Raw genomic sequence first — 18155 nt, forward strand, 5'->3', positions numbered from 1 at the left:
CTCCCATGGCGGCCCCGCCGCGCCCAGCGAGGCGGGAGCGCGCGCCGGCCCCTCAGCGTGCGGCCCGCGCGGATACCACGTCAGCGCCCGCCCCTCCGCGCGCTCCCGCGCCAGCTCCGCGCGACGTCTCCCCCCTCGGCAGGAGGCGTGGCCAGCCTCGTTCCCACCCCTCAGCGTAGATATAAAGCTGGCGAGCGCGCGGAACACCCCCTCTTTCCCGACGGAGCGCCTGTTATGGCGGTACACGGTAAGGCGGCGCGGGATGCGGTGTCTGCCGCTGCTCCGGCCGGTGGGGGGGAGGGAATGATTTCTTCCTTTTGCTTGGACGTTCGGGAGGGTCGCCCTCAGTGCTGGTCGCGTACTGCTTGAGGCTGGAGCCGGCAGGTGAAGCTCTCACCCTTGGAGGCGCGAATAGAGCCAGGGGGAAGGCGACCATAATCCAGCTATGGGGCCGCAGCCGCCCGTGGACGGTGCCCTGCTGAGAGCCATGGAGGTGCGAGGGGACTTGGAGAGGACTACATATCTCAGCATGCCCCGCGGGAGGCTCCCTGCCGGAAGCCGCGTCCCGAGGCGCGGGGCAGGCTGGGAGCGGTAGGCGGCGGTGACCCGCGTGGCGCCGCCGGGCCCGCGCCATTTTGATCCCCACCCGTGGCGGCCGGGGCCGTGCGGCGGTGCCGCCCCGCCGTGCCCGCAGCCGCGGCTGCTGCAGCCTTCAGGCCTCTGGGTTCGTGCGTAAAATGCAGGATAAGGCAGAACCACCTTGTTCGTGTGGCAGAGGGTCCGTGCACATGCTTGTGTTATCCGTACATCTTTTTGGAGGGCTCAGCCACTGGCATCATGGCATTGCTCCACAGCAGACTTAAAAAAGTACTGTGAAATCCACACAGCGTCCCAAGGAAAAAAAGACTTGCGGTGATGTTCGCACGGGTCCCAGGACGAGGGAAGAAATGAGAATCTTGCCTCCATGTTTCAGAAAGCTGATTTGTTATTTTATCATATATATTATATCAAAAGAAAATTGTATACTAAAACTGTACTGAAAGAATAGAAGAAAGGATTTTGTTAGAAGACTAACAAAGAAAGGAAAAGAATGATAATAAAATCCCGTGAGAGTCCAAGACAACTAGACTGTGATTGACCTTTAATTAAAAACTACATAAAGCCAATCAGAAATACACCTGTTGCATTCCACAGCAGGAGATAATTATTGGGTTTTTTTTTTCTTCTGAGGCTTCTCAGCTTCTCAGGGGAAAAATCTTAAAAGAGGTTTTTTTAGAAAATATGTCCATGACAAAGATCCACAACATTTAAGTGATAGCTGATGTAAACCATGAGATTGTGTTCTAACTAATTATATTTTCTTTATATTTTTAAGACAATGACATTGCATAATAAAGAGATTTGTTACAAAAGTAAACCGCTACCACCCCAAAGTACTGACAGAAGCCTGTTGTGTGCTTAAGATGCCTTTGTCTCCTCTGAAATGCTGATGTCATTGAACCCATAGTACTTCAAAAAGAACGGGAAATACCACTAAATATATCTACAATTCCAGGCTCTTACCTGCAAGCAGAGATTAGGATGTAGGTGGATTTACATAGGAAGTTGTCAGGTGAATTCATTGTGTGTTTAATTAGCTTGTCTGACAGTCTGAGTCACACCTTAGATTACTGAACAGTAAATTTTTGGACCTTAAACCATTAGTAACCCTTGATTATTGAGTTTATTACACTCAGTAAGCATAAAGTTTATCGCATGCAGAAGTGGAAGCTTAACTTGACGCTTTCTATAGCTTTAATTGTTTTGTGATAGGGAACAAAATGTGCGATAGGTTATCTTTCATGGCCTGATGCATTTACTCAGTCTGTGTAGTACAGAGTGATCAGGTGATATCAGGTGATAATGTATTGTCATTAATTTTTTAAGCTGCTTGAGTTGGTGGATTTTGATAATTGCTACATGGTTTAAGCAGTTCTCTCAACCAACTTAAATCAGTTTTTCAAAGTGATTCAAACCTTTCCTTGAAAGGTCTTTGGACTGAGGTTTAATAGTGGTATGTGCAGTTATTTCTACAATGCTTTTCATATATGATTTCACGTGGGTGTAACTTGAAACTGCATTTCAAGCAGTCAAGAAAAGCTTGCTGCTTTTCTCCTGCAAGATTGTGATTTAGTACTTATCATGCTGCTTCTAGAGATGGTGTTGATGATTATTGCCTCATAATCTGTGTGACTTACTGGCCTGGTAATATGACTGCTGTTCTCAAGTTGTAAGGCTGTCCATGTTTGTTTTTAGGTGTGATGGAGAGGAGATTTTCATTGGTGCCAAGTACATTGTACGTTAAGGTAACAGCTCTGCAATTTTTAATGTTGCTATAGAAATGCATTTTTGTTTTAGACCAAGTCAATAAATACTTGTGTTTCATAACTTGGTTTCTGTATTTTATGTCTGTCAAAGTATGGAAAGTGCCAGAGAGTTGACAGTTTTGTATGGCTACAGAGCAGGGCAGAAAGAAAAAACTACATTGCATTTTTATAACTGCCATCAAAGTAATAAGTAATTTGATTATTTTTGGGTGTGGTGCTCTTTGAGTTAAAGTCAGTCTGTCGGTCAGTTCTTATTTGGACTTTTGCTTGCAAAATTTTACCTTGTCAGGTATTTCACCTATTCTAGAAGAGTATTAAATTTTTTAATAAAAATGTCAATTTTTAGTGCTTGGTGATTATGTTTCTGACATAATAACATGAGAGATAATACTACACCACAGCAAGAGACGTTTGCTAGTTTAAAATGTAATTTTTCTTAATTTTAATTTTAGCACCTCATGGAAGGACCATCCCAAGTAGAAGAATACTGGGTACACACAAGTGGATTTTCCTGAAAGTTGTGTATGTTCTAAATGATCACCAGGGATAAATTATTAACAAATGGATTAGAAAAATATGCATAGGATTCAGTTAGTATGTCATTAGCTTAAAAATTGAGGTATCAGTAATTTTGGGCGTCTTTGATATGGTCTAGAACTGCATGGGCTGGGGGTTTGGGAATAGATATTTATGTTAGAGGAGCTGGTAAATGCCTGTCCTGAAGTGTTCATACTAAATTTAAAGTTTACCTCAATGTATATTTTAATTGTGAATTTGAACTTTATTGGGAAATAAGTATGAAATAGTGTTTAGTCAAAGAAAACAGGACACCTGGAGGCTTATTAATATAAATAAGCAAGTGCTCCCCTTTTTTAATAAAAATGTCTATTCACTTTTTCAATGTATAGCTGTTATTCTCACTACTTTTAAAGAAAGAAAAAAACTCCAGGATCTGTATTCTTTAAATTTTACTTAAATGCTTTTAACCAGTTGTTACAGAAGTAGAAATTGGTTGTTCTTACTGACTTATATTATACATGAACTTGTTGTAATTTGAGATTTTACTCAAATTTCTAGAGTGGCATGAACAATTTCTAGTATTGACAATGTGACATGTCCTGAAGAAAGATTTCCTCGCAACAGGAACTAAAACAGAGGTAATATTTATTGATTAAACAGCAGATGTTTTTTGTTGGTTATAATTTATTACCTTTTTAGTACATTGGTAGTGAAAGAGGTGAAGGTTATCTTGTGCAATATATGAATGTATGAGTGGTGTTAGAGTTCCTGTCACTGATACTTGTGGATAATGGTGAATCATGCTGAAACTGCCAAACCTGGTACATTGATCAGCAACTTCATAAGGGTTTGGCTACTGAGATCAAACCAAACTTAGAATTTTTCAATTGTAAGTCATCCAAGTTGGTGTTGGTTTAATGCTGTTGCTGTGTACAAGTGAGGTGCCAGCATGCACCAGGCTGTGAACAAGAATGTTGGTGCAATATTTGAACCCATCTCCGGTCTGTGTTAACACAAATAAGTAGTCTGTTGCAGAAGCTTGCATCTTTAAAGAGCAGAGAAGAGGAAGTGTCAGACTTCAAGTATTCTGCCTTACAGTGGGTAAATAACAAGCACTAGTCAGGTGTGGTCAGGAAGTGTTGGTGGTGTTTGAAAGCTAGTGGTGATGTTTGCACTTCAGTCCTCTTGGGACTGTTAATTTAGGGCTCAGATGTGAGCATTTAGGAAAAGTCATATTAAAGACAAAGGTGGAATTTGATGGTAAATTGTAGTGAATTCTAAATTAAGCTGTTTCAGCTCCAGAGATAAATTACTTCTAGGGCTGGTATAATGTACTTGAAGGAGGCAAAGAATGCTCACAAGTGCTTACTGTGCTTTAAGAATAATAGCAGTGGTTTCTCCAAGAAATTCATTCCCTCCTAAGTATCTGAACTTAACATTTTTCAGTAAAATTCACTTCACTGCACTGTTGTTTGGGTCCACAGACTGGTTTTAGTTAAAAAGTTAGAATGTAGAGAGGAAGAACATCTCATTTTCCTGTGTTGCTACACACCTATAACTTTATTCTACTCCTTATTTAAGAAAGGTACCTTTAAATACTTAGCTACCAGTACTTTGTTTTAAACAACAGGTTATTTTCTATATGTGAAGTTCAAAGAGTGAAACTTCTTGTGCAGCAGCAATTCCCCCTTCCTATCATAGTTCATACCCAGGTTGAGCAATAGCTGGGCAAGAGAAGCAAAACAAATCTTACTGTGACATGACTACACTTCTGATTGAAGGTTCCCAGAACTTGCTGTGTGCTGATACTAAGGCAGAACATGTTGAATAATGCAGTTTGGTCTGAGGCTAAATAGATGTCAAGTTGTATTTTGAGTAATGAAAGAAAACTTCTCTGAACTATTAAATGTCTTTTTTACAGGAAAACCCTGTTTTATAGAAAACAAATAGGAACAAGGGCTTTTGGCTTATTCAGGTATGTAACTGAAAATCTTCTAAAAAGAGAATCTTTCTGGTTCTAAGTCTAAAGTAACTGTGTTTACAGTTTGGGTCTTTTTGCATTGTGATAGTTACAAACATAATTGATCAATTGATATGGTAAGTCATAGCTGGCATTTACAAAATACTTGTTCCCCAAGCACAGTGTGAGCTGATAGCTGTGCCTAACCTTAGCTAACCTAACCTTGGCTTTCAAACCTACGTGAAAAGTTTTAAATAAATGTACATGATTACCGAAATACAACAAAATGCTAGAGATTGTAATACAAAAGCTAAGCAATCAGAAACCTTATGGAATATTTCCTATTAAATTTTTTGTTCATTTACTGATTTTGTCTCATCTGTGATGATCCTATCCCGAACCTGAATTCCTGTTGAAAAACTTTATATACGGATCCGGAATCTGAGACGAGACCAAAATACTTTATTTGAACTTTCTGGGAAGTATTAGTCTTTGTGGGTTTAGGTTTTTTGTCGGTTTGTTTTTGTTTCTTCAGAATTAGCAACATGTTAATACAAACTGTTGTGTGCTTACTTGCAAATTGAAATTTCTACCTTGGATGAACCATTTTACTTAGATCTTGTTCTCCTTTTTCAGTGATGAATTGGAGCGCTTTGTCAGAACTGCCTGACAAATGTGGATGATCTAACCAGAAGGAAGTGTAACACCTGAAGAGATTGTGACTTGAAGTGGGATGCCATGCTTTTAAAAGCGTGCTAAAACAGCTTTCATTTTGTTCAGTATATACTGTCTCTGCATTTTCAAAACACCATCTTTCCAAAATACTGAGCTGTCTTCTGTAGGAAGTGTAGCAGTAATATTAGGGATGGAGTACTTGGAAAACCCCTTGATTTTTTTACCCTTTTAAAATACCATATGGGTACAGAGTCTTGCAGATACTAGAGATCTGTGATAACTCGTGACTGGAGCTCACAGGCAGGCCCTGTAAAGACAAAAGTAAAAGACAATGTCTACAGCTTGCATCACTGTATCTGGCGAGGGAGTGAGGAGTTGGGGTTTTATGGACTGCCCTTTCAGCAGGAGAAAACTAGGATCACAACAGTGGAACTGCCTTTTGAGGAATACACTGGCAACAGTACTGCTTGCTCTCTAGGGGAAAGAGGTTGGTAGTGGGAAAAGAGAGTTACATTGGAACTTGGGGTTTTGTCTTGGTTTGAAAAGACAGGTGTCTGCTAAGGAAGGCAGGAGCCTCCCTTGAAATCAAAGTTAAGCAGCATTCAGGCAAATATATAGGAGTAGGAATAACAGTTCTTTACTAGGAAAAATAAAAGCAAAAATAAAAATGCAGTAATACAGACCAACACTGACAGAGTCAGAATACAGCCTGACAACCCTGTTGGTCAGGGTGTTGGTAGCAGTCTGATGAAATGGTGACTGCAGTGCTCCTGGAGTGACAAGTGTCATTCTGGTGAAGCAGTGATCGTGTAGAAGACTGTAGTTTTCCTCTGAAGGTCCAGTGGTGGTGTAGATGGGCATGGTCTTCCTCTGGGAATCCAGTGGGAGAAGGCTGACTGTGGTATTCCAAATCTGATATTATATCCAGGTAGAAATGCCTGGCTCCTCCCTCTGGGTGGAGCATCTCACAATTGGATCAGTCATGCAATGAGACCTAAAGGCCCGTTAACAGAATGTCTTCCTGGAGGGAGGATTGGTTGTGGAAGAGATAAAGAAAACTGCCCAATTAACAGAAGGATACCTGCCCCATCTCTAACAGATGGCAAATAAAATACACACCCTCAGCTACATCTCCAACCTAAGTTGGCTTTTAACAGTCTCTTATAAAGAGCTGGTGCTGTAATGACAGTAGCAGCAGATTTGCTGTATTCAGCAAGCTGTCCCTTTCACAGGAATGAAGGATCATAATTTGAATCACAAAAAGGATCACAAGTAAATTTAAAGACAAGTGATGATGTACATTAGGTAAAGTTGGCCTTTAAGCATCACTTTCAAGCCTTATTGTCAGGAATTCTTTATAACAGCAGAAAAAATTAAAATAGCATAATTAAAAATAAGTATCCAGCATGCTACTGAGGTGGATGCAAAGTATCTGACTGACCTCCAGGAGTGCATTGGCTCACTGAGCTTCTCCAATGGTTTGCTTGTTAAGCACCGCCAGCTACTTTGGCTAAAGGCTGCTCCTTTCAAACATGGAATGGTAAATCAGACTATTGAATACCAAGATCTGCAGAAATAAACTGGAAAACAGCTTTCTCTTCGTTGTTTTCAATAATACTTGTTTCTGTTAACAAATGTTCCTGAGGATGGTGTGGTTTTTTGTGTGCCATGCTTTGTACATGCTTTTTGAATAAAGATGAGGATGTTAAAGTCATGGCTGTTGCATGTCAGCTGTGGATCAAACCACAGTGTTCCTCGACTGCTTGTATTTCTCAAGAGCTATGTAAGGAGTGTGGCCTTGTGCTGACTGGTGCAGCATGTACTGAGCACACAAAGCTTCGTGTTGTGCTTGAGTGGCTCCAGGACAGAAACTACCAACTGCATACTCAAGAAGTCAGAAGGTAAGATTAGTCTAAATCTGCCCACTGCAGATCAACAGAAAGTGGGTGCTGTTAACAGCATCTGGTAGAGCTGCTTGACAGGTAAGTCTAGAAGTTGTCAGTCCTAGCTATGTCTCTTCTGGATGTTAAGATGTTAAAGAGCAGAGAGATAGTTGAGAGAGTAGCAATATTTGGTAAGTGCTTCGGTGGGAATTCAATAGGTATTCAAAGGCATATATAACCATTACAGGATCAGAAGAGTGGCACATGTTTTTGAGACTAAAGGTATCTTTATCCTTTAGCTGATGTTAATACAGAATGCTCACCTTTAAAGAGAATGCTATATGTATGTGCAGTAAACTTCGTGAAAGTGAGTTTATCTTGTGATGTTGGGAATGAAATAGAAGACTAAAGGTTCAGGGTTGTGGGTGGCACTTCAGGTACCCAAAGTATTTCATGACAGTCTTGCTCTATGTTCTAAAACATTTGTTGGGGATGGTCTGGGAGGTAGGATTGGCAGCAATAAAGAGTGCCAGGAAATAGTTACTGCATATCGGTGTGGTGGAGGTGTGTCTCAGAATGTTAAATCATGAAAAAGATTAGGCTCTCAGCACATAAAAGAAGGTAGATGTGGCCAATGGTAAAGTATATTCAGTATTGAGCTGTAGAACTTTCTCAAGGAACGATCCAGTACTTCAGAGCTATGGAAAATTGGTAGCCAGTTAAAAAATGTATTAGTATAGGGCATCAAGTGTTTACAGAAGTGAATTACTGTTTTAACCATGACATGTTCCAGAGGATTTGGTTTATAACACTAGTGAAAATTACGTAGGAAGATCATTTTTATAATCAATTTTAAGATGGAAAAGATGGCTTTTTTGCCTTGTGGGAAGGGGTTAATATGCTTTCAAACCAGTTGTGTATTTAGTTCTAGTACATTTTCTGGAGTGATGTTTAATACAAGTGAGATAAGGAGATGTAGTGTTTGAGAGTTACTGTGTGATGTGTTTGGAACACGTGACATGGGATTTTTCTGCAAAAGCATTTAATGAAACTTCAGGTTTACAAAACAGATTGTTAAATTCAAAGCTTTTAAGATTGTGCAGAAAACAGCATTAAAGCATTTTGCTGCTTTTGTGCATTAGTCCAGTGAAGTCTTGCACTATCATTAGTGGAGAGCTAGATGTGTCACATGGCTGTTGGGCTGTGGTCCAAGTAATTGGTGGTTAAACAAACTGTTCTGGAATGTTGCCATTTATCGGTCTTAGTAACTGGGCAAAACCAGCAGAGACTTAGTAATTAGATGAATGTTGAGGTTACAAGCAAGAGAAGTACCTTGCAACCACATGGCAAATTTGAGAGTAGCTGCACAAATGCTTTGCTATGTTTGAAGTAACAAGGTCCTTATTAAGGTTGGAGGTTTTGTCTTGCTGAAGAACTTGTCTTACTGCTGAAGGCTGTGATCTATAATCAAGAGTTGCAAGTGAGTGAAACTAAGCTAGCAGTGGTTATCTTGCCACAGCACCCACACTGCTATGTGACTGCCATTGCTGGTGTGATACCTGCTTGAAGTATCAGAGCCCAGTGAACAGGAATTTCAGAATAAGCTGTGCTGTCTGGCTGCCATCCTGCAAAAGACTGTGACTGTGGTTGCAGCTGTGTAGTGTACTGGTGTTGGGGTTCCTACCATCTTTCCTGCAGGAAAGCTCTTAACTATAAATTTGTCATATGAGGCTTGAGGTATGTGTTCTGCCATAAAAATTAAAAACCAGAAATGAGTTGATAGAGAAAAGCATTCCATAGGACATTCAAACATGGACACAGCAGAATCAGCAAGTGTTTGACTTTGCCCAAAGAGAAAGGTATTCTTTATACTGAAGAATGTTCAGTCCTAACTTTGGTAGCTCTTCTTCACACTCCCTCCCTTTGTCCCAGAGGACAATCTTTGAGCTATCATCTGGAGTATGAATGAATTTACAGAAAAATAGTAATTTCAGATAAGTGAAGTACACAGGGAGGCTTTATATGCTATGTAAATGCATGTCTGATGATGTGCATTCTTCTTTTTTGGTGTTACAACTGGTTTTACAAGTATTTTTGCTTGTCTGCCCTTGTATTTCCCTCAGAGGATATAAACTGGAAAAGTACGATTAGAATGATGAATTCTACTTCCTCTCAAACATCATGTGGCTTTTTAGTTGATAGTCCAGTTGAGCTATCAGGGCTATGAAGACAGTACTTCTCTGCCATTGTTTCAAACTTCCTGCAGGCTCCGGAGGACAAAGTGGTGTTTGATGCTCAGAAGAATGGCTGTATTGAGTGGGACAAAGTCTGCCTCGTTCAGTATTCTGTCTGAGGATGACCAGTATAAGGAACAGGAGAAGTATACAGAGCCTTTCCAGCAGTTTTCTTGGGAATTTTCTGAGGTTTTCATTTGTGTTTGAATACTACTTTGCAATTATGACCTATCTCCATTTTAAAATATTTGAAACATGAATGCTATATGGGCTCTAAAATCGATAAGGTAGTATGTTAATAAGTGTAGGGAGGGTAGGATTGGGAGGGGGCTGAAGTAAAAGCTTTTTTCCCTCCCTTTCTGAAGCTGATGTCACTTTCAATTCTCATGTTACTGAAAACAGTGGCAAGTGAAGTTCATTGAGGGCCTGTGTGCTAGGACAGCCTTGCTGTTTAATTGAGCTGTGTTGGGTGGGAAAACATGAAGCACTTAGTGTGCTCTTACCCTTGAGCTATACTTCAGGCTTCTCACCAGCCCAATAAACACTATCTTTTGCCCTGAAACTGGAATTCTCCCTAACTGAAGGAGCACTCTCCCAGCATCAATGGTACTAGTTTTATTGTGGCAGGTGAAGAATGATTAATATCTGTCCCAAAATGAAGTTCAGTCTTTTTTTTTTTGTGGAAGAAAGAGATGAATGGACTGTAATAAAATAAATGCTTGGCCCTTTGAAATTGGTAAGTTGATTGGAAAGTAAAGGTATTTTTAAATAGTCTTAAGATCACTGAAGAAGAATATACAGCTATTGCTATATCTGGGTTTCATCTCACCTTGACAAAATAGGAAATAATTTGCTCTAGGCTTACCTTGGTTTCTTTCAGAGGGAGGACTATTGCAGATACTAGGGTCCTGTGAAAAGCATTTGAGACTTAAACTCTTGTGTGTCTCGAGGCTTAAGCCCAGCCAGTAAATAAGTACCACATCCTACCTGCCCTCATAGGATGGAGAGAAGAATATGAGGAAAGGTAAAAGCAATAGGTTGAAATGAGAACAGAATTGAAATTAAACATAATAATTGTACCATGAAGGAAGACAACAAAGGGAAAGCCCAAGATAAGCAAGTGATGGTATACAATACAATTTGTGATCACCTGCTAACATACCCAGCCTGGGTGATGGATCCATGCCTCCTGGCCAGCTTCCCCCAGTTTATGTACTGGGCATGAAATGCTGGTATAAAATATCCTCTTGGCCAGTTTAGGCCAGCTGTCCTAGCCTTGCTCCCTCATGGCTTCTTGAGCCCCTCCTGACTCGCAGAGACTGTTGGTTGTTGCTAAGTAGTGCTACCCCAACATCCAACCGTTATCAACTCTGTTCTCATACTGAATCCAAACCATGGCACTAAGAAGAACCAACTACAAAGAAGAAAGCTAACTAACCCAGCTGAAACCTTGATGGTGTGTTAGCTCTGTCTAGTAGTTAGGTCATTTTCTGCAGCAAAAAATACAGGTTAAACTGCTGTCTTTTGTTTCATGCACTCCACCAGAAAAGTACAATATTGAAACATGGTGAGGGGCAATTCTTAATGTCATTTTGGCTTCATAACTAAAACAGTTCAGGGTATGATTATTCATTCCCCACAGTATATTAGAATAAGCATTTTTTGAAAGTAGTTGGACTATGTAGTTTCTGATCCTGATAATTTTATTAAACTGCCTATTTGCTATTGCAAATAGAAAGAGAAGTTTGGTTTGTGGGAATTAGTGCTCCTTTCCCTCTTCCTGTTTCACAGATTATAAACCACACAATATAAAAAATTTAACGGCAGGAACAGGAGTTACCTCTAAAACATCTTGAAATAGCAATTTATAATAGATACTATTTCAGTGCTGAGTGCTTCCTCAAAAACCTGCATGGCAGGGAATAATGTCTAGGCTTTTGAAAATATTTCTGAAGTAGTACTCTTACACTTGTCTGAACTGGCTTCTCTTCATTTACATGTACTTCAACTTAATTTCTGTTGCTAGTGAGAAGCTGTTCAGTATAGTTTCTGCTAATTTTACATACAGGATGTAAGGCTGCTGGAAGCCTTTTTCTATGTAAAAATATCTTAATATGGTGATCCTCTGGCAGGGATTGGCTGCAAGATGTTTTGCCATGGTTTTAAATGCCATGAGAAGTTGTCTGGAAATTCTATGAGTACTTTCTCCTGAGAGTATTATGTACTTTCTAGTTTTATAATTGAAAAAGTAACACTGAACAATTGTAGCAACTGCTTGTATATTTTCTATAAAAGTGCAGTCCCTTTATAAGCCATGGTGAATATGGGAAAATCTAAAGCTTTTACCTTACAAATACGAAAAAATATGATTTGCTAGGAGCTGCAGATGTGAAGAGACCTATGATATAAGGACCATTGACCTGCTGATGGCTATTGCCTGACAGCACTAACTTTTAAGGGAAAAATAGCCACTCAGCTTTGGTTTCTGGTTGAAGAAACTTGACAGTGACCAGGATGGTTCACTATATTCAAACTCTCTCACCTACCTGTAAGAGAAGAAGAGGAATTCTGTTGTTCTCAGTACTGCTCCTGGAGGTGCTGTCTCTTGGTTTTATCTGATTTTTATTCCTAAGGGCTACTTGGAGTTCTCTAGTTGTGATTTTTTTCACTGAGGCAAGACTAGGGAATCCTGAAGTATTGTTGACTATTAACTAGTAAAATACATTTAAAATTACAAAAGAAGTATGCATATTTAGTCTTTCCAAAAGTTACATCTTTTATAGAAAGCCTGAACTTCTAGAGATAATCTGCTCTATCTCCCACCATAAAATTTCTTACTCTGGGCCAAAGTTGGGACCTTGGTGTCCAAAACTTTTATATTGCACTCAGTTTTGTCCCAGTCTCTTAAAGATACTATTCCTCCTTTTCTATACTAGTCCTGTATTGATTTCCTTTTAACAGTTATGTATTAAACATTAAAAACCACAAAATTCCGTAAGACTACTACATAAGCATTCAGTATTAATCCCAGAAGGGATGTAAGAATATATGAAACTTCTGTGAAGGGAAAAAATGAAAGATCTCTGGGTCTTGAGGATATAGTAATGAAATTGAAATGTGTGATGAGTTTTAAAAACAAGACCAGCTCCTGTAGTTGATGTGATTTGACAGCTGGGATTTGCTCTTCAGAAATCAGAGACAGAGCCTGCAGATATGTCACTTATGAGGCAAATTGCAGATCTATCAGCAAGGACAGCTAGCAGGGCTTCAGGTTGTTTCAGGTATGGAAGGGAAATACTTTCTCTACTTCTGTGTTCATACAGAGCTCTCTGCTGGAAAGTTTCAGGCTATAAAGTAGGTGCTAGGAAAAAAGAATGGAAGGTGATAAAATAAAAACCTTTCCCTACTCACAATTTATGTAATAGGGCTAAAACTCAACTGTATTTTGTATAATATTCTCCAAAAAGCCATAACCATTTTTCAGAAATATCTCAATTCTGCAGAAATAGGCTTGGTTGAACTCACTCTTCTCTCCTTGACTATTTTGAAGTTTGGCTGGGAAACAGGCACCTCAAATTCATTAAAAAGGCAGAAATTAACGTCTGTGAAGATGACAGCCTTTTCTATAGCAGCAGCAAAAAGGACTATCAGCAGAATTGGCATCTGGCCCTGGAAGCAAAACATTCTGAGCTTCTGCTCAAGCTTCCAAAAGAAGCATGATAATGAGGTTTTAGAAAATTCCTGGGCTGTCTTGATTTCATATACAGTCTAATCCTACTGCTCAACTTTGGTGATTAAGATAAATAATATAGAAAATACTGTCTTGGGCCAAGCAACGGTAAGTTATGAAGTATTTATTTTCTGTGGTTCACTGAGATAGTGTTCCCTTTTGCTGGGATTTAACCTTAACATGAATGTAGTCATTGTTGGGGTGCACAGACTCACTGCTTGCTAAAACATCTGACTGGCAGTTGGGATGCCAGAGGCTCAAAGGGAAAGCTGATGTGTCACCAGCACTACTATCAGTCTTAGGGTGGAAGAGACCATTTGTGCCACCTTGACTGAGCTATAGAAAGCAGGTGAGCAATTTCTCAAAATTGGGGTTTGTTGGGTTGTTTTTTGTTTTGGTGTAGATTGGGGGATTTTGTGCATAGCTTACATAAGTTTCTACTTTAATAGCCTTCCCTTCTTAATTCTGGTTCTAATTTTTTTCCATTGTGCACTGAGACTGGAGCAGTTTGAAATATTTTCAGATTAAAAAAAAAATTGTTCTGCACTTTCATCACGGCCTCTTTTGGCTGCAGCAGGTCTATATCAATACTGTTGATCTGAAATTTGTTAACAGTTTTCATGCATCAAGTTTACTAACCAGAACTGGTCTTTTAATAGATTTTTAAAGGGATAAAAGTTGGCACTAAATTACAAACCTCTGCCTTTTAGTGTACACAAGATCATCTCTTGGGTAAGAAATATTTTATAATTTTTCTTATGAGACATAGAAGATGTGGATGTGGCAGTAAAATACTAATGCCTGACCTGGAAGGGTATGAAAGAATTTCAAAATTTCTGCAGTTAACTGTCATCAGTGATTTTAACTGTTTTTTATGGACATGCTCACTCAGCTATTTTTATTGATTCTGCTGTAACTAAGAATTGATGTATTGGCAGTAAAAATGCATATTCTTACACAGTTGCATTGTCTCCTCTTGCTGCTCAGTATGTGCCTCCAAACACTGCTCTCCATTGGTACATAACTCCAGTTGGAAAACACAAGAGCTATTAGAAGTGTTTTGGTTAATTTAAATGTGGTGCAAATAAACAAGTTCACAGATTTATTAGCCAGGTATTTACCCAGTCATAAACTGGTTTTTTTTTTTTTTTAATTGACCCTAATACATTTAAATTTTCAAAATGAAACTTCCCTGTAAATGTTCTTACTTACTGCTATTTTAAGATCTGAACTTTAAAAAAGAAAAAAAAACCTTTTATGTTTTTTTACAGGATCCAAACTAACTGCAATTTTTTTTAAAAAGCAGATTAAAAGCATAATATTCTTTATCTGTCCCCTGCAGATCACAGAATAGAAATTTATTTTTTCTAGTTACCAGTTGCCATGAAAAATTAAAACTTTGCTTCTCTAAAGATCTAAACCTGTGCTTCTAGCAGCACAATACAGCTGCATTAGTTGTACCAGGTTTGAGCACAGGTTTTGTTGCTTGCACTGCCCTGTGCAAAACTATGAAGAGATTCCTGGTTAAGGCTGCACAAGCTAGAAAGGGAAAAGTTACACACATGTGCTGAAGGTCTACTTTAGGTTAAGATCTGATTCTAGTATCACTCAAGGCCCATGGAGAAGTAGAGAGTAGATCTTCCAAAAGAAGATTATTGAGAAGCAGCAAGCACAGTCTGGAGTGCTGATAGAGTCAGAGTTCTTCATCACTGTGCTCTGGTCTGATATTTGTGCTGTAAATGAGAACTCCCATAGGGCAGCACTCTCCATGTATCTTTAAGAAATAAAATAAAAATTCATTTGTACAGAAAAGGTTGTATTGTCTGCTGTTGGGATCTGCAGAAATGCTGCATTTTGGTAGTCACTTCTGCCTTGCACCTGGCAAGGGTCATAAATGTGTGTGTGTGTGTGTGTGTGTGTGTGTGTGTGTGTGTGTGTGAGAGCTTGTTCTATTCTTACAAGGACCTTGAAGACACAAGGTTATTTGGGCTCACCCATCCTTGAAAGGATTTTTAGGTTCTTTGGTTACATGCTAAGTAGCCTGGAACACTTGACCTGAAAGCTGTGGATTGCAGCTGCTGCATCAGACACTTTCCTGAGTAATCAGCCATGGAATTACTAGCCAGCTAAAAAGGGCTGGAACATAAGCCCAATTTCTGGCTACTGATCGTCCATACCATAAAGGGTTAATGCAGTCTGACAGCTAAAGCCTGGGCAGCAGTTTAAAATTTGGGCATGGATTAGAAGTTAAGGTGGGTGAGAGCTGTGGGAATGCAAGCTGTGCTCTCCATATTTGCCTTACAGCTGGAGAGCAGCCCACGACCTGTCCCATTCCTGTAGGCTGTGGCCATTGTGTCTGGGGTGTGCTGTGCTCCTCTCTCCTGGGAAAGATGCCCAGAGCTGCAGAAGAACATTCTGTGACCCAGTGACATGCTGTCTGCCTTCGGAGATGGGCTTAGCGCCGTAAGTAACTTACATGGGGTTAAGTGGATCCCAAAGGTCTCTTCCCTTCAGCTGCCTTTTACAAGCGTGCCAAGTACTGGAATCCTTACGGCTGCTAGGCAGTGCAGGGATGTAAGGGCCAGGCTGGATGTGTGTCTGGGGTGAAGGAAGGGCTAAATACAGCAGTAAGTTCTCTATTGACACTTTCATTTGTGGCTGTATTCGGTGAGTTGCAGCTTCAGCACTTGGCTACCTCACACTGCGCAAGTGGACAGGACAGCACCGCTGTCCTGAGATGACTCGGAGATGTTTTGAAGATGGATGCTGATGAGGAATTCTCTCTGCAGTTCTCCTGCATGAGTCCTTCTCATATGGCAGAAAGCACTAGGACATGGAGGAAACATCTTCCTCCAACCTCTCCATGCTAATTTGAGGAAAATAGGGCAGTATATGGGGCAATTATCCTGTCACTTCTTTGCTGAATATCTTGTCTCCTCTTTCTGTGGAACTTTGCCAGGCACTGACCTAATGGTAGCATTCCACTAAGAGCTTTAAAGCATCAGATGCTTAGGATAACAGGACTAGAAAAGGCAGCAGTTGTGTCCTAACTCTTGCCCTTGTACCCATAGCACTGGTAAAGCAATATTTTTTGGTCAGATTGGGAAGCCTTTTTCCATAGTTTCCTCACCTTTGATAAACTTGTGGGTTATTTGTATAGGAAGCTTGTGATTTATAGATCTATAGTGGAAAGACAAGTATGTGATTAGAGGGAATCTGGAGGAATGTTTGCATGTATGCTTTTCCAGGAAGTGGAAAGGATTTGGGAAGAAAGGAACAGATTAGTGATTGCATGTTCTGCTTGCTGCAACGACAAGGTATTTCAATTGTTAGACTGAAGAGCAGAATATTCAGTTTCCAGTAGTGGATATTGGCTAACAGAAAAATACAAAGATAGGGCAAGCATAGATACGATAGTACGTTCTGCTATGCTCCCCCAGTTTATGCAATTCCTCTACTAATTTCTGTTGCAAAATTTAAATTGGGGTGATATCTCTAGCTCTGCATTTAGCAATTTTAGATGGGTGTTTCTTGCATTAATTAGTTATTTTGGAGGTTTATGGAAATACCTACAGCTTCATGTGCCAATGCAATGCCCCAGGTTTAGCTCTATGTGTGTAAAAGTAGGGGTTTTGGTTTGGCTATCTGCCTGTTTGATTTAATGTTTCCTAGTTCTTCTGCTGGAAGAATGAGCGAGCAGCTATCCTCTAGTTTTCCCCATGCCACTTCTGACTTGTAGGCCTGCATTAGGTTTCCTCATCTGTACCAAAGGTATAGGTTCTGGATATCTTGGCACTGCTTTTTTGCCAGTAAGCATGTGCCATTTGTAGTTCTTTGTTGCGAGGCTGGGCCTATTTTCTAAGTGACAATAGTCAGTTTGGGATGGCCTTCTGTTGGCATTTCCATAATACATGTGGAAGTGACTTCACTGTCTTCTGAGCATGCAAAAATAGAGTGCTCTCCTCCTCCAGTCCTCTTTCAATACTTGCACGTTAGCCTACAGCATACTGCAAATACATTGAATTCTACAGTGACTGCTCTGAACCCTCAGCTGGTAAACAACTGTTAAAACCTTCTAATTTAAGTTAGAAAAAAACTTAAGGTAATAACAGAATGTGAACTAAACACCTTCTGCTGCTTCTCTTGTGCCTCTTACAAAGTCAGCTCTGGAGTAGTTTTTTTGGAGGTGGACGTACCTGTTGTTTGGGGATGATGTTGACAAAGAAGAGGCAGAGGCAACACCAGTGACTGATATTGGAAAAAAATACTTAGAACATAGATAATTTACAGAAATGAGCAGTTCGATATCCTTTCTTTCACAGGCAGTGTTGCTATAGCACAGACATAAAACAAAACTGAGAGAATTTAACACCTTCAGTCTATACATAAAATTCAACAGCAGAAGAATTCATTCCTGGGAAAGCCTCATTCTTCCTCATTGCCAGGCTTGTTCTCTGCCTGCAACTATCTAGGCAAATATTAAGCAGAATGCAGGTGATTTCAGTCTCAAAAGCCTTGAAATGCATTGTATCAAGTCTGTAGGATCAGACTCCTCTTCCATCTTGCAGAACTAGAAGAATCAAACATTAGTTAAAATTTAGTTACTCTGGGTTTCTAACTGGGTGAGGGGAGGGGGAAAGAAGCATCAATTTGTGGATAGAACTGGATCCAGGGTAAAGAACTGTATCACAGAATCTGTCTGTCTGCTCCCACCACATGCTCAGATCCATGTCCAGACAGGTTTTGGATGTCTTGGAGAATGGAGACTCTATAACCTCCCTGGGCAAC

General features: G+C 40.0%; 1 long non-coding RNA gene and 1 other non-coding gene across 2 annotated transcripts; both read left to right on the top strand.

Annotated features, from left to right (window-relative positions):
* The first annotated feature begins 212 nt into the window (after nucleotides 1-212).
* On the top strand, nucleotides 213-7234 carry LOC132070993 (uncharacterized). The gene is made up of 6 exons (XR_009418058.1): nucleotides 213-247; nucleotides 2296-2345; nucleotides 2819-2888; nucleotides 3444-3523; nucleotides 4807-4860; nucleotides 5482-7234. It is a non-coding gene; the product is annotated as an uncharacterized LOC132070993 (long non-coding RNA).
* LOC132071896 (small nucleolar RNA SNORD50) lies at nucleotides 5222-5293 on the top strand. The gene has a single exon (XR_009418240.1). It is a non-coding gene; the product is annotated as a small nucleolar RNA SNORD50 (small nucleolar RNA).
* Nucleotides 7235-18155: the final 10921 nt, after the last annotated feature.

This window comes from Ammospiza nelsoni, chromosome 3 (genome assembly GCF_027579445.1).
Source record: "Ammospiza nelsoni isolate bAmmNel1 chromosome 3, bAmmNel1.pri, whole genome shotgun sequence".
Classification (NCBI taxonomy): domain Eukaryota; kingdom Metazoa; phylum Chordata; class Aves; order Passeriformes; family Passerellidae; genus Ammospiza; species Ammospiza nelsoni.